This window comes from Miscanthus floridulus, chromosome 18 (genome assembly GCF_019320115.1).
Source record: "Miscanthus floridulus cultivar M001 chromosome 18, ASM1932011v1, whole genome shotgun sequence".
Taxonomy (NCBI): domain Eukaryota; kingdom Viridiplantae; phylum Streptophyta; class Magnoliopsida; order Poales; family Poaceae; genus Miscanthus; species Miscanthus floridulus.
In genome coordinates this window covers 3,450,201-3,463,831 of record NC_089597.1, presented here as the reverse complement: position 1 = coordinate 3,463,831, position 13,631 = coordinate 3,450,201, and the positions used below count along the sequence as shown (strand labels likewise).

At 43.0% G+C, this 13,631-nt stretch overlaps 1 pseudogene; it reads right to left on the bottom strand.

The window, feature by feature from the left end:
- Window positions 1–2,359: 2,359 nt before the first annotated feature.
- Window positions 2,360–12,758, bottom strand: LOC136522868 (probable protein phosphatase 2C 54; annotated as a pseudogene).
- Between the last annotated feature and the right edge of the window lie 873 nt (window positions 12,759–13,631).

The window sequence follows — 13,631 nt, the reverse complement described above, 5'->3', positions numbered from 1 at the left end:
TCTTCCGGTTTTATGTACACATCTAATTGGCATGTCAAGCATCAACAATCAAAGAGCTAATGACTAGCTACAGTCAATAGCTTTGAAAAGTATGTCTCGTCATTAACACATAAAGAAGACTAATAGAATGTACTTTGGCGAGGAACACTGCAGCATATCCGGCAATGCTCAGCCATACGTGACGCCATCAACTGAATCTATGCATACAGTGTTGGAGTAAGTACAGGACGCCACACATATTCTTCTGCTCCATAAAGCCGGACAAAAACTACCAGTATCTTTTATCTTTTTGCCCCAATATAGAAGTGGGATATTTTTGCATTTAAAGAAACTGCTAAGTAAACTTACGAAGTGTTTGGTCTAAAGAATCACCTTATCTAGAATGAAATGGTCCATCATGGAGTCATTGCATCAGGATAAATCCATTTCTCGTTATTAAGCTAACTTGTGAGGGATTATGTGGCAACAGACTAATAGATTTCATTCCTCGAACCAAACAAAAATATAAGGAATGAGAAGCCCTATTCCTTAAACTAAACACGTCCTTGGTGAACCAAATCCACTTGGAGAGTAACAGTAGTTACCCCTGGTGAACTTAGTAATACCACAGTTGGAACCTGGACACCCAGCTGCAGTTCTTTAGTAATCCTGGAATTTGCTATTTCTTGATTGATTTTTCCTTCAAGAAGTTAGTACATCAGTGGTGTTTCTGTTTCTTTCTTCCCCTCTTCAGAGGGAGCAAAATAAAAGAAAGGGGGGGGGGGGGGGGGGGGGGGGGGACAATAAATGTACATCTTGGGTATTACTATCTGCTAGAGTAGGCAGGCTCAAGTGACACGCTCACTAGTTCAAGGGGGTTCATCTAAAAATAGACAGACAAAAAAAAACTGAACAGAAGAAGAAATTTTTGCTCAGTGGTGTGTAGGCTTATGACCCCTTGGACCATAGTAATCGACATGAATCTCTGGCAGACCGTGGCCAACTCGATCTTTTTCTTCAGAAATGCTTTCCTCCATTTTACCACCAGATGGCTCATTGTCAGTGGACCTCACTCCCATCTCCCCAGGTTTCTGAAATAACCAAAGAATGCACAACAGTTAGGAATTGCAGAAAGAATCACCGCACGGTGTGTATGAAATGCGCTTGCGAATAGCAGTTACTGACATGAACCATCTGGTTGTTGAATGCCTCGTGGCTCTCTGCATCGAGCCGAATACCCTGCACCCTTGCCGTCACCAGGAACAGAACAATGACAACCACCACCAACGGCAAGGAGTTCTTCATCTTATCTCCGTGACTCTGTGTGAGGATCTTGGAACAGTTCAGTAGTGAAGCTCAGTTGGAATAGTGAAGACTGAAGAGCTATGGTCTTTGTTGCTTGAAGCTGAACCATTTGACTCAGAGATGAATATATACGTCTTTGCTCTGGAACACTACCCTGGCCCCATCCAGTGATTGGTGTACTCATGTCTGCAGCAGAGGGGTTACCTGAAGTACCAATGCAAGATGTGGCCATAGTTTATGTTCTCTGTGCCGGCCTTTGCAGAGGTATGTCTGCCCAAAATATGGTCCTTGTTTAGGCCAGGCCCCTGGATTAGGTGCTAATGCCATGCTTGAAAGTACCAAAGAGAATTATAATTTTGGCAAGTACTCTGCCTGGTCTCAGGTATGACATACATCTGCCCCTAGAGGCCTAGAAACTTGTGTGTTTGTCTGTAGAGAAATGTACACGAGTGCGTATATTTGTTCGTGCATTCCTCCAATAAAGGACAAGCGAACTTGTAAATTCGATTATTTTACTGGCATATCGAAAAGGCATTATTTTGACCTTGTTGCAAACAGACAACAATAGTCAGGCGACAACGATCGGTGTTTGCGCAACCTAACCAGTTTGCTTACATTGTTCTCAACTGTGTTCAGCTTTTTTTTGTATCATGGGAGTGAGACCACACAAGTGAACAATCATGTGAGAAGAACAGGAAATTTGGCCCAGTCTTGACACATTTCAGTCAATGAATCATTTGTTACATGGCGCAAGGTCAATTTCAAGGCTAGGCAGTGACATTTTTATTTACAAAAAGGGGGCAAACATTACACAGTGAGCTAGGAACTCACAGCTTCTTTGCTAGATTTACTTTCATCTGCTTAAAATCTCTCACAAGATGGAGCTCAAATTTGTTGGTTCAATCACCAACAAGAATAATATCAAGTTTGTTGGTTCAATTACCAACAAGAATCGTAACGTGTGTCGCAGACTCGCAGCAATGGGTATCAACTAACAACAATGAGGAGCCGAGATGACTACATACAATTACAACTCGACAATGCAACACAGAGTCTAATTGTGACAAGAATTCGGTTACTGCCTTCCCAGGAGTATCCTGAGGCTATTGAGCCCTTCAGCTGATATGCTCCATGCCACCCTACCGGGACGCTCCACTTTGACCTGAGGAGGGGCCTCTGGGTGGAACAAGACCAACACTGCAGTTAAGTTGCCAGTGGCCCCTCGCCTTATTGCCTCCTCAACGATTTCCTTGCAGCATAATTTCACATCGTTGTGCTCTTGGAGGCGCTTCCGTGCAAAGTCCACGGAGTTTTGATTTGAGAAGACATCCCAGATTCCGTCACTGCCAATTATCAAGAACTCATCGTCCTTTGTTAGTGTGATCATCTTGAGCTCTGGGTCAGCACTCAGGGGACCTCCTGGCTCGCCAACTTCTTTCATGCCCTCAAGATGCCAGTCACCAAGCGCTCTAGTGACTCCTAGCAGACCATTCAGATAGCCATCATCCACATAGCCACCAAGCGATTCTATGCGCAATTTTTCACTGAGGCTACAAGGCCTGTGGTCCATGGACATTTCAATTGCAGTGCCACACCGGGAAAGAACTGCCCTGCAATCACCAGCATTATCGACCAGAAGAGACCTGCACGAATCATGCGAATTTTTAGCATTGGCCATAAAAGTTCAACAGATAACAAGTGCAAATAAATTTAAATGTATAAATATAGTATAAAGTTAGAGAGTGACGCATCATAAATGGTGTGTGCCTTGGCAATTCTAAAACAAGATTACAAATCTGAAAAATTCTAAAAGAAAGTAGCAGATATTGGGTAAGCTGCAAACCTGTACCAACATATGACTATATGAGGATCCATCAATGGTCTAAAGTTTAAACCATGGGCCTCTAAGACTGGCCACAGCGTTGCTTTTTACCGGTGCCCAAACACTCTCTCTCCTATTTTGAGCACCGATGCTCACATTGTAGCCGGTGCTGAGATGAAAAAAAAGTGGGCACCGATGCATGTTCGTTCACCGGTGCTTCAAACGTTAAAAAATATTATTGCTCGTTCGCCTCTGCCTCCGCAGCCGCTACGACGAGGTCCACAAGCACAGTAAAGCACCGGTGCCCACGCTGTGAGAATTGGAGAGCTGAAGCGTCGATGCTCTGTGTCAGACTGAAATTTTTTTCAGCTCATTAAATGGACGCAATAATGATTGAAGGTTCTCAAGGAGAACAAACCGTGATTTATGTGTTTTTTTTTTGGAACTCAACCGTGATTTATGTTGACGACAATCAGTTCAATTTATATATGAACAGGTGATCGAGTCTAAAAGTCAAATCATCTTTTCCAGTTCACAATACCGTACCTCACCTAATATTAACTACTTTGCCTAAATATTTGCACACTTTTCAAAAAAGAAGAGTAAGCACATACCATCTCCCACGTTGGATAATTTTTACAATTTGATTTAGAATTGTGTTACTTGGCATAAATAGAAGTCAACATTCAAATGTTTGCGATAAAGATTAGGACGCGTTGAAGACTAGACCTAGTACAACACAGTTGCTGAACAGCCATGGTACTAGCGCTATACAACATTAAAAGGCAAAACTTAGGGCCTATTTGGATCACTAGGGCTAGTTACTAGTTAGGGCTAAAAATTAGCCCAAATTAGCCAGAGCCAGCTAGCTAGTTGGCTAACAACTAGTAGAAAACCTATTAGCCCTCCTGCTAAGCTAATAATTAGCCCTTGTATCCAAACATGCCCTTGAAATGAGATGAAATATTGTGCAGACATGATTGAACACTGTAGCTTTAGTTCTAAAAGATACTTGATACATTTTCACCAGATGTCCACTAAAATATTTCTTATGTAATCCATATGGTAGACGTTGAACAAGAAGGATTTGAGGAAACCGATTATATACATATACAGCTCATGATATTAATAAAGAACTCTTAAATATACTATGAAAAGCTGGGGATCATCATACTTATGACAGGAAAGTACCTTCCAAAAATCATTGCTGTAAGTGCAGTTGTGCCGGAGGATGTTGCTCTATGGAGAGAGCATGTCTCAGCAAACTGGCAATCAATCTGCATAAAGGACCTCCTCACAACCTTTTCAAGCTGAAGAGGGAAATCTGAATCTTCCACAATCACCCTTGGTAAATTATCACGAACAAAATTTTTCAGCATCTTTTCCACCGTGACCATCAAAGACCTGATTATTGAAATGGAGAAAATAGATACCTAAGAGAAATATCAAGTTTTTGTGAATCGTGCATGCAGAATGATAACGTGGTTATCTAGATGAGCAAGTGTGCAACTCAATGAAATTATCTGAGAGCACAGATCTGTATATTACTAGCTGTACATATGTAGAATAAGTTTACTAAGACATGAATTTGTTCCATTGAACTTAAATAACTAACCAAGGAAAACAACTGCATACATCAAAAGAGGCAGACTCATTTTCTGGAAGGAGAAAAAAAACTATAAGCCTATTTTTAGCTTCTGATATTGCAATGAACTACACATATGATATACTTGACTCGATGAGCGACCTCAACGTTCTACTGCTAGGCTGGTGGCCTGGTGCAGTGCGGACCAAATTTGTTATTAAGTCCTCTTCTTTATATGGGGTATTCTAGTGATGTACTCAGAATTGCTAATGTTCATTATCTAACGATGGGAAGCCAAAGTTCTTAGCAAGGTCTGGAATGCACACGTGGGTATCTTCCATGTATTGGCGACCTCCAATATCAGACCAATCCCCCGATCGGATTACTGGAACAAAATTGCTTAACTTCTGCCTGAAATCAGCAGAAGTTGTGTTTTTGCAAACTCTCTCCATCTGCATGTAAACAGGATCAGTGCACAAGAATGCAATACAGGAAGCACTGAATGTGAATATACTAAATTACATGAAATCACAAAGTCAAGTTAGCGCAAGTAGCATTGAACATACTAATATAAGGAAACTCCATTACTTCAATTAATCATAAACCCAAATCCAAATGGCTATCAATTCTACTTCGGTGCTTGCACTCAAACAAATTCAGAAGTTACCGTCAGAAAGAATCACATTAAGCTATAGGAGACATTAACTCATCTATTTTAATGAATTAGTTTTCCACCTTAGTTGGAACAGTAATTTTTTTAGAAATAATTGTCCTTGATATGCAGAGCATCAGTGGCTAATATGATACAACAAGCAGAGCCTGAGTTCGTAAATTGATAAAAAACATCTGAAACTACAAGCTTCAGTACTATTTGGTTATTCCTTGGCACAAATTAATGCTGGCAATCAACATTACCAGTCTATAAAAGGACAATCCACCCATGACAGCAACACCCAAAATCCAATTACAGTAGCTCACAAGCCATGGAAGAAAAATCTAGCAGTTTCTATCACGATGTGGGTAGCAAGCCTTCAGGAAAATGATGCCTTGACTGTTATCAGCACGGAAAAAACACGTTTTGTTTCATTACATTTCAGTCTTGATAGAGAAATCAAGTACATGTGCCGTTGGCAAGTACGTACTACTCTGAAGAAATTTCAGCTACAGTCAGAAATACAGGAAAAATATGCTGTCCTTCAAATATCCTGACATTTCCTGTTTGCTACGTACTATAGTCAGAAATTAGTTGTACCTCTCCGTCACAGCACCTCAGAATGAGCAAGCAAATGATCGGACAGTTTGCCCTTGTTTGGTTCCACCCTAACTTCTAAAAAGTTGCTACAGTATCTGTCACATCGAATGTTTGCGGCCCGTGCATGGAGCATTAAATGTAGACGAAAAGAAAAACTAATTGCACAGTTTGGTGGGAAATTGCGAGACGAACGTTTTGAGCCTAATTAGTCCATGTTTGAATACTATTTGCCAAATAAAAACGAACGTGCTACAGTAGCCCCAAAATCCAAATTCCTACAACTAAACAAGGGCTTTGACAAATTTAGTATACAGTACAAAATCCAAGCAACTTGAGAAATGATGAAAAGCGTGGGCCAGCCGCAAACAACAACTGCCTCCGTTCACCAGGAAACAGCTACCGAACATTCCAGCCACAATGCAAGATTAACTGTACAATGCAAGAAACCTAACTCTTGCCTTATTGAACAGTTCAAATCACCTTCTGATCTACACCTTCATTAGCGCCAACTAAACACGAAATCGCCGACATTCTTGCAGAATTCAAGGAAAAAAGAGACAGATGGATGAACAGAGGCGTGTACTCGAAGCAAAGACAATCATTGTTTCCTTTTGAATCCATCCTTTATACCAGGATCAATCACTCAAACGAACCGACAGAAAAGGGATACCAGATTCACAGATATACATCGAAAGTTTCATCCACGTACGCAACCAAATAACTACCCAAAATCGAATCTTTAATTTTGCACCGAGCATTCGACACGAACCTGAGCCAAGGGAAACTTAGCGGGCTCCTCGTGTTAGTTGATCTCCACCACGGCCTATTGGGTCCTTGGGATCTGCGTCCTGATCGGGGACGCCCGACACTAATATGGTTGGTGGATCCCTGTCGCACAGCACTATAAAAAGAGAGGTGGGGATCAGGGCTCGAACAACAAGGTTGACCGGAGCCGCCGTGACCCACCAACAGAAAATCTAACCCGATCTAAAGAGGGTGCTGCTAGCAACGGGAAGACCCACTGACTTCGCCGCCACCAACCGGACTCGCCTCTTCATCCACTGGACCTCGCCACCACTACGCTGGACTCCACTGCGCCGAGCTACCACGACACCGGCGTCCGCGCGACTGCGGCGCAACTGCGCCAGAGCGAAGTAGAGGAACGCTAAGTAAGATGTTTACCCCGATCTACGGTTCAGAGGTACTATATTTCTTACAATGGTATCAGAGACAAGGTTGCCAGTGTGTTGATCTAGTATGGAGTAGAGAATTGAAAAGAAATTAAAGAGTAACAGTAGGTTCGATCCGGTTCGGATTGAAACCCTAACCCTAACCGGGTAAAAGAAAATAAAAAGAGACCGGGGGGTGGCAGACGTCACTCAACTCCTGGTCACCACCGCCACCGAGCGGGGAAAGATGCTGCACCGCCGTCTTTGCCGGCGCACGGCAAGAAAAGAACTGACCCCGTTCAGATATGAGAAGATGAGAGAAATGGGTCTCGACACGCGAAGCCGAACCCTAACAGACAAAGCACTCATTGGGGAAGGAGAAAAGTGACTCCAGTGAGTCGAACCCTAACCCGTGGGGAAGAAGAACAGTAATTCCTAACCCTAACCCTAACTGGGTGAAGAAAAAAACAAAAGAAGAGAGGATTCGGCCCTAGAAGAGAATCCAAGCCGAAGCCGTAAACCCGTGAAGACCCTCTGGGGAAGAAGAACAGTGGGTCGGATTCCGAACCCTAACCCTAGATCTAAACCCTAATCCCCAACACTAGTTCGGATAAGAGAAGTAGAATCCAAATCCAAAAGAAGAAGGGGACGGGGAAGAAGAGGAAAGGGACCTACCTCGCCGTGCGATCGGGCTGACCCTTCGTCCGGTGTGGGAGAAGAAGGCCGAGCCGGGGGAGCTGTTTTGCCCGGGCTCGGCCAAAGGGGCGCCGCGGCTAGGCCGCTCGACGGCGGCGCGCTCACCCACTGGGGAGCGCACACGCTGGTGAGGGGGCTGGCGACGGCGCCATGGCTCTGCCGTCATCGCTTGCTCTCGCTCGGTGTCGACTCGGCATGAGAGAGCGAAGAGAGAGAGGCAGAGAATGAGAATGAGTTAGGGTTTGGAGGGCGCGGGCCGGCCGGGGGTTTTGATCTCCCGAAGACGACGCCTGGCCATCGGATCTGGATGGACGGCTAAGAGCGTGTCGGACCAGAATCGGCCTAGGCGGGGAGGCACTTTCCTCCCGGCCCAGGCCTAGGTTGCGCCCTGGGCGCGGGGGAGGCGCCGCGAGCGGACCCGCGCGCGAATTGGCCTGGGCTACGCTGGCGCGTTGTTGGGCCGCGCTGCGCAAATGGGCCGCGCGCACTGGTACGCGTTGCTGCTGCGCCGCTGGGCCGGGCACTGCGCTGGCTTGCTAGGTCGTCTTACTGTTGCAGCAGGCCAGGGCCAGAATGAATAACATGAAAAGATTTGAAGTTTATTTAATTTTCAGAAGCAGATTTCGATGAATTGTCTAGTTTAATATCTCTGTTAAAATTTGAACCAATGGGATAATTTTTCAGAGAATATTTGAGAAAAGATTAATGCTTCTGAAACATAGATAATGAATTTTTTATGTTTCCGCTGCTAAAGAAATTGTTTATTCTCCAGTTATTTTGAACCAACGTGATATTTAATTCGAGAAAAAGAGATTTTGACATGATTATGATGTTGTTATTTTCTGACCGATATTGTTATTTAATAACAATATCGTAATTTTAATGATTTTATGCATTAATTTTATTTCTGCCCAACGGTGATGTAGAATTAGTGATTTTGACATGATTATGATGTTGTTATTTTCTGACCAATGTTGTTAATAATAATATCATAATTTTAATGATTTTATGCATTAATTCTATTTCTGCCCAATGATGATGTAGAATTAGTGTATAAGAACACTTGTATGTTTTAATTTTGACCCACATTGGAATCAAGACATGCAATTGTTAGAGATCCCACTCTCAAAGGTGACAACTACACGGAGTGGAAGAAAAGATTGATCTGGCCTTCATCTTGGCTGAGATGGACTGGGTAGTCACTTCACCGTGTTCCACTGAGCCTGTGGCACTGGTGAGGGAGACAAACAAGGCTGATGCCGCTTGGATAACTAAAGAGAGGGATTTTGAATCCCAAAAGATGTCCTATAACCATGAGCATAGGAAGTGGGTCACTGCTAATAAAAAATATTTGGCTGTGATAAAGAACACGATTGAGCATGCAATTGTGGACTCAATCCCAGAGAGTGACACGGTCACCGAGTATCTCGATTGAATAAAGAGTTAGTTCACTGGCTCTTCAAAGGCATATGATACCCAACTGATAAAGCAGCTGGTGACAGAGAGTTACTCAGGAAATGGTGACATAAGAGAGCTCACGATGCATCGTCGAAATTATGGCACTGTCGTTTAGGCCATATTTCGAGAGGGAGAATAGAAAGACTAGTGAAGAATAATATTCTTTCTCCATTAGAGCTCTCAGATTTAGAACAATGCAGAGAATGTATAAAAGGAAAGTATGTAAAGAAAATTAAGAAAATATCAAACGAAGCGCAGGAATTTTATAGATTATTCACATAGACATCTGTGGTCCGTTTCCTGTAAAGAGTGTGGATGGTTATGATTCGTTCATAATATTCACAGATGATTACTCCCATTATGGCTACATTTATCCAATCAAAGAAAGAACAGAAGCATTGGATAAATTTAAGATATTTAAGGCAGAAGTTGAAAACCAACACGATTTAAAGATTAAGATGGTCAGGTCCGACCGTGGGGGGTACTACGGTCGACATACCCCATATGGCTAAGTTCCTGGACTTTTTACAAGGTTCCTACAGGAGAATGGCACAGTAGCCTAGTATTCTATACCGAGCGAACCTCAGCAGAATGGAGTAGCTAAAAGACGCAATCGTACCCTGATGGGCATGGTGCGCAGTATGATAAGTTACTCCACCTTACTGTTGAGCCTATGGATGGAGGCGTTAAAAACCGCCATTCATATTCTCAATAAAGTACTAAGTAAGTCGGTACCCAAAACATTATATGAGTTGTGGACATGAAGAGTACCCGCACTAAACCACTTACGGGTGTGGGGGAGTCCCGCTGAGGCAAAAGTATTTAACCCAAACATTGGAAATCTAGATCCCAAAACAGTAAGTTGCCATTTCATTGGCTACCCAGAAAAGTCAAAATGTTTTCGTTTCTACTGTCCAGACAGACATACAAAGTTATGAAAACGAGACACGCTGCCTTCCTAGAGGATAAAATGATGAGGGGGAGCATGGTAGCTCGAGAAATTGACCTTGAAGAGAAGCGGGTGTATACGCCCACTCCGATGATTCATGATCCATTTTTCTCACTACCTGCTGTTGTTGCACCGACAGTGTAAGATACAGTGGTGCCAGCACCTATTGTTATTCCGCCTATGGCAATAATGAATGACGATGAGGAACCTGTTCTTCAGGATCCTGTAGAACCTATTGCCACACATGAGGGGGAGAAACAACAGCCTCAACACAGAAGATGTGCCAAATGTGGAGGCCCCTAGAAGGTCTCAAAGAGTTAGAAAATCAGCTATTCCTACTGACTATGAAGTATACAATATTGAGGAATTTCAAATGGATGATGATCCCACCTCATTTGAATGAGAAGTGATTATTCATCAAAGTGGCTTGAGGCCATGGATGATGAAATGAAATCTATGAATATCAATAAAGTTTGAGGCTTGAAAATAATTCCTAAATGAGTCAAAACAGTAGGCTGTAAATGGATCTACAAAACAAAACTTGACTCTCAAGGAAATATATAGAGATATAAAGCGTGACTTGTGGCAAAAGGCTTTACGCAAAGAGAAGGCATTGATTACAATGAGACATTTTTTCAGTCTCATATAAGGATTCCTTCAGAATCATAATGGCATTAGTAGCATATTACGGTTTAGAATCACATCAGATGGATGTAAAGACGACATTTCTCAATGGGGATTTGGATAAAAATGTTTACATGGCACAACCGAAACATTTTGTCTTGGAAGGAAAAGAACGAATGGGATGCCGCCTAAAGAAATCTATTTATAGATTGAAACAAGCTTCAAGATAGTGGTACTTGAAGTTTAATTAAACAATAAAAAATTTTAGGTTTAAAGAGAATATAGAGGACAATTGTGTCTATGCAAAGTTTAAGAATGTGAAGTTTATCTTCCTTGTCCTATATGTGGATGATATCTTACTTACTAGTAGTGATGTTAGTCTACTACTGGAGACAAAGAAGTTTTTGTCCTCAAAATTTGATATGAAAGATCTTGGTGAAGCTTAATTCGTTCTAGGGATCGAGATTCACCGAGATAGAAGTAAAGGGGCATGAGAACTGTCATAAAAGGCATACATAGGAAAGATCTTAAAGAAATTCCGTATGCACAAATGTAGTCTCTCGCTTGCTCCTATAATCAAGGGCGACAGATATGGGGATTTTCATTGCCCCACGAACCAGTATGAGATCGATCAAATGAAAACGATTCCATATGCTTCAACTGGAGGAAGCTTGCAATATGTTCAAGTATGTATGCGCCCTGACTTTACATTTGTTACCGGGTTACTTGGCAGATTCCAAAGCAATCCTGTAACAGAACACTGGAAATTAGTAAAGAAAGTCTTGCGATATTTGCAAGGAACAAAAGGCCTCATAATGACGTATAGAAGATCTGATTCACTTCATATAGTGGGATATTCAGATTCTGATTATGCGGGAGATGATAGAAAATCCACGTCTAGATATGTATTCACTCTCGCAAGGGGAGTAATTTCATGGAAAAGCTCAAAGCAAACCGTCACTACATCGTTCACAATGTATGCTGAGTTTGTAGCGGGTTATGAGACAACGGGGCAGGTGAATTGGCTAAAGAAGTTCATACCCGGTTTGAAGGTGGTTGACGATATCTATAGACCACTTAAGTTATACTGCGATAATAATCCGGCAGTACAGTATGCTCACAATAATAAATCAAGTGGTGCTACCAAACACATTGACATAAAGTATTATGTTGTGAAAGATAAAGTCCGGGATCATGTCATAAGTTTTGAGCATATAAGTACCGAAAAGATGCTCGCGGATCCGCTTATAAAAGGCTTACCACCCAACGGGTTCAGAAAAATATGTAGTTAGCATGGGTTTAAGGGGAAGTCTAAAATTCCTGGACAAAAGAAGGCTCAAAGTTAAGTATCTATTTCAGAACAGAGTGGTGTGTTGTAGCTGTTAAATCTATCGGCAATTGGCCGTGATGATGAAACATGCTCTATGCGCTAATCTGTAATGGAATGAACAAAAGTAAATGATATGAAATTGAAAGATGATAGTGAGATTAAGGGGGAGAATGTTAGTTGATCTCCACCACCCTTGGATCTACGTCCTGATCGGGGGCGTCCAACCCTAATATGGTTGGTGGGCCCCTGTTACACAGCACTATAAGAAGAGATATAGGGATCAGGGCTCGAACAACGAGGTTGACCGGAGCCGCTGTGACCCACCAACAAAAAAAACCTAACCTGATCTAAAGAGAGTGTTGCCAGCGACAGAAAGACCCACTGACTTCGTCGTCACCAACCGGACTCAGCTTCTGCATCGTCACTGGACCTCTCCACTACTATGCTGGACTCCACTGCGCCAGGAAGAAATAGAGGAACGCTGATGTTTACCCCGATCTACGGTTCAGACGCAACATGTTTCTTACACCTCGACCCCTGCGTCACCAAAACCAAGTCTTTCCGCGTCCTCCGGCTCCTTCAGGCACATGGCACCGCCGTCAGGAAAGCTCTGCCTACTGCGGGCGTTCCTCTAGGCACGAGGCACAGCGCGCAGCTGGCGCTCCGCTGGTAGGAAGAAGAAACACGAGGTGGGAGGAGAGGACAGAGAACTGAGAAGCAAAGCAAGTCAGTAGGGAGAGGAATAATTGGAGTGGGAGGCGAGGAGGGGAAGAGGAATCCGAGGAAGAGAGCAACACAGAAGATTCTTTGGGAATATCTGTGGCCTGTGGGGAAAGAAAGAAATCCTGCAGTGAAAAGGAGATGGTGTGTGGGGGAAGGCAAGGGGATGGAGCTTGCGGTGGTTGTTTGTTGGAGCTCGGATTTTTTATGGAGGCAGTCAGGTGGGGACTGTGGCCACTGGCGACTGGCGAGGAGAGGAGAGAGAAACGGAGGTGCGGTGCGCTCCGGTCCGGCAGCAGCAGAGTGAAGACCGAGGAAGAAAGGCACGTGGTGAACAAGCATCAGATCTGACGTGTTTATTCAAGGATGTCACAACTCACAGTTCTCGTCCAGAGTATCTTCCTGAGTTTTAATAGATTCTAATGACAGCTCGATCTTTAAGCAAAATTCACAATCGGGTAAAAGTCTGAGAAAGATGAATTTGGATTGTTGTAACCTAGACTAGAAAACCTTGTCACAAGTTACTTCGTTGGATCGCCTAGAGCTTTTAAAAGTTTTATTAGTTGGTTCAAACAATACATAAACTAAAATGATTACCAAACATCGTATATTTTTTATGAGAATAAAGTTTTCATTCTTAGGTCTTTGCACAGTGAAAATCTTCTAGCACTCCCTCTATCCACAAAAGAATACAACTACGGGTTACGCGCCGGCAAGAGTAGTCCATGTTTAACCAAGTTTT